General features: G+C 45.9%; 1 long non-coding RNA gene across 33 annotated transcripts; it reads right to left on the bottom strand.

Moving 5' to 3' along the window:
- Positions 1–249: 249 nt before the first annotated feature.
- Positions 250–1,612, bottom strand: LOC126983147 (uncharacterized). 33 transcript variants are annotated; one of them, XR_007735550.1, is made up of 7 exons: positions 1,537–1,572; positions 1,297–1,506; positions 1,058–1,237; positions 788–847; positions 638–757; positions 428–487; positions 272–368 (listed from the first exon to the last, which is right to left on the bottom strand). It is a non-coding gene; the product is annotated as an uncharacterized LOC126983147 (long non-coding RNA). The 33 variants fall into 33 exon arrangements; XR_007735536.1 differs by lacking the exons at positions 428–487; positions 788–847 and adding an exon at positions 968–1,027 and having other exon boundaries at positions 267–368; positions 638–787; XR_007735548.1 differs by lacking the exon at positions 428–487 and having other exon boundaries at positions 267–368.
- Positions 1,613–1,993: the final 381 nt, after the last annotated feature.

The following is a 1,993-nucleotide window of genomic DNA, read 5'->3' as shown; positions in this document are numbered from 1 at the left end:
CACACACACACACAGACGGGCCCGGAGCATGAGGGCGTGAGGACATCTGAGACTAAGTTCGTGTCAAGCAAACAACGGAACAAACTAGGGTGCTGAACACCGCTAAATAATGATGCGTAACAAACACTTGAGATTCCATAAATAAAGAACACATTTTGACATTTACCGAAACTCCGTAAATGTAAACTTGATGAAAAAGCCGGGCCTATAAGAATCAGCCTTCCCCAGCATCCACCAGTAAGATTTAAATTTCCCAGCATCCACCAGTAGGATTTAACCTTTCCCAGCATCCACCAGTAAGATTTAACCTTTCCCAGCATCCACCAGTAAGATTTAACCTTTCCCAGCATCCACCAGTAAGATTTAACCTTCCCAGCACCCACCAGTAAGATTTAACCTTCCCCAGCATCCACCGGTAAGATTTAACCTTCCCCAGCATCCACCAGTAAGATTTAACCTTTCCCAGCATCCACCAGTAAGATTTAACCTTTCCCAGCACCCACCAGTAAGATTTAACCTTCCCCAGCATCCACCAGTTAGATTTAACCTTCCCCAGCATCCACCAGTAAGATTTAACCTTCCCCAACATCCACCAGTTAGATTTAACCTTCCCCAGCATCCACCAGTAATATTTAACCTTTCCCAGCATCCACCAGTAAGATTTAACCTTTCCCAGCATCCACCAGTAAGATTTAACCTTCCCCAGCATCCACCAGTAAGATTTAACCTTTCCCAGCATCCACCAGTAAGATTTAACCTTTCCCAGCATCCACCAGTAAGATTTAACCTTCCCCAGCATCCACCAGTAAGATTTAACCTTTCCCAGCATCCACCAGTAAGATTTAACCTTCCCCAGCATCCACCAGTTAGATTTAACCTTCCCCAGCATCCACCAGTAAGATTTAACCTTCCCCAGCATCCACCAGTTAGATTTAACCTTCCCCAGCATCCACCAGTAATATTTAACCTTTCCCAGCATCCACCAGTAAGATTTAACCTTCCCCAGCATCCACCAGTAAGATTTAACCTTCCCCAGCATCCACCAGTTAGATTTAACCTTCCCCAGCATCCACCAGTAAGATTTAACCTTCCCCAGCATCCACCAGTAAGATTTAACCTTTCCCAGCATCCACCAGTAAGATTTAACCTTTCCCAGCATCCACCAGTAAGATTTAACCTTCCCCAGCATCCACCAGTAAGATTTAACCTTTCCCAGCATCCACCAGTAAGATTTAACCTTCCCCAGCATCCACCAGTTAGATTTAACCTTCCCAGCATCCACCAGTAAGATTTAACCTTCCCCAGCATCCACCAGTAAGATTTAACCTTTCCCAGCATCCACCAGTAAGATTTAACCTTTCCCAGCATCCACCAGTAAGATTTAACCTTTCCCAGCATCCACCAGTAAGATTTAACCTTTCCCAGCATCCACCAGTAAGATTTAACCTTTCCCAGCATCCACCAGTAAGATTTAACCTTCCCCAGCATCCACCAGTAAGATTTAACCTTCCCCAGCATCCACCAGTAAGATTTAACCTTTCCCAGCATCCACCAGTAAGATTTAACCTTCCCCAGCAGGTGTGTTGGGTGGTGGTGTGGGTGAGTGAGAGCTTCGTACATCACCACCACCACAGACTGTTCCTCTACCCTTCCCCCCTTCCCCCTTGGGCCTTCCCTTAAAGAACATCAAGCTAAGGGAATGTGTTTTGTCTTTCTGAACAAAAATAATGGAATGTTTTCTTCGGTCAGTTTAGGGTCAGGCCGTGTCCATCAATTTGCCAGCTTAGTGAGGCCGTGTCCAACGGTACGTCAGCTTAGGGTTGGGTCAGGCTGTGTCCAACAGTGTCACCTTGTGAGGCTGTGCCCTACAACAATGGGTCGTATTCTTAAACATCACGGCACCCAAGTCCGAATACTTGACAATGTTTTCATGGGAGTTTGAGGCATTTCCAAGAGTAGTTTCAGGACCCTGGTGGTAGTTTGGCCCTTATTC

Source organism: Eriocheir sinensis, chromosome 53 (assembly GCF_024679095.1).
Source record: "Eriocheir sinensis breed Jianghai 21 chromosome 53, ASM2467909v1, whole genome shotgun sequence".
In the NCBI taxonomy this organism is placed as follows: Eukaryota; Metazoa; Arthropoda; class Malacostraca; order Decapoda; family Varunidae; genus Eriocheir; species Eriocheir sinensis.
This window is presented reverse-complemented; position numbering and strand designations above follow the sequence as displayed.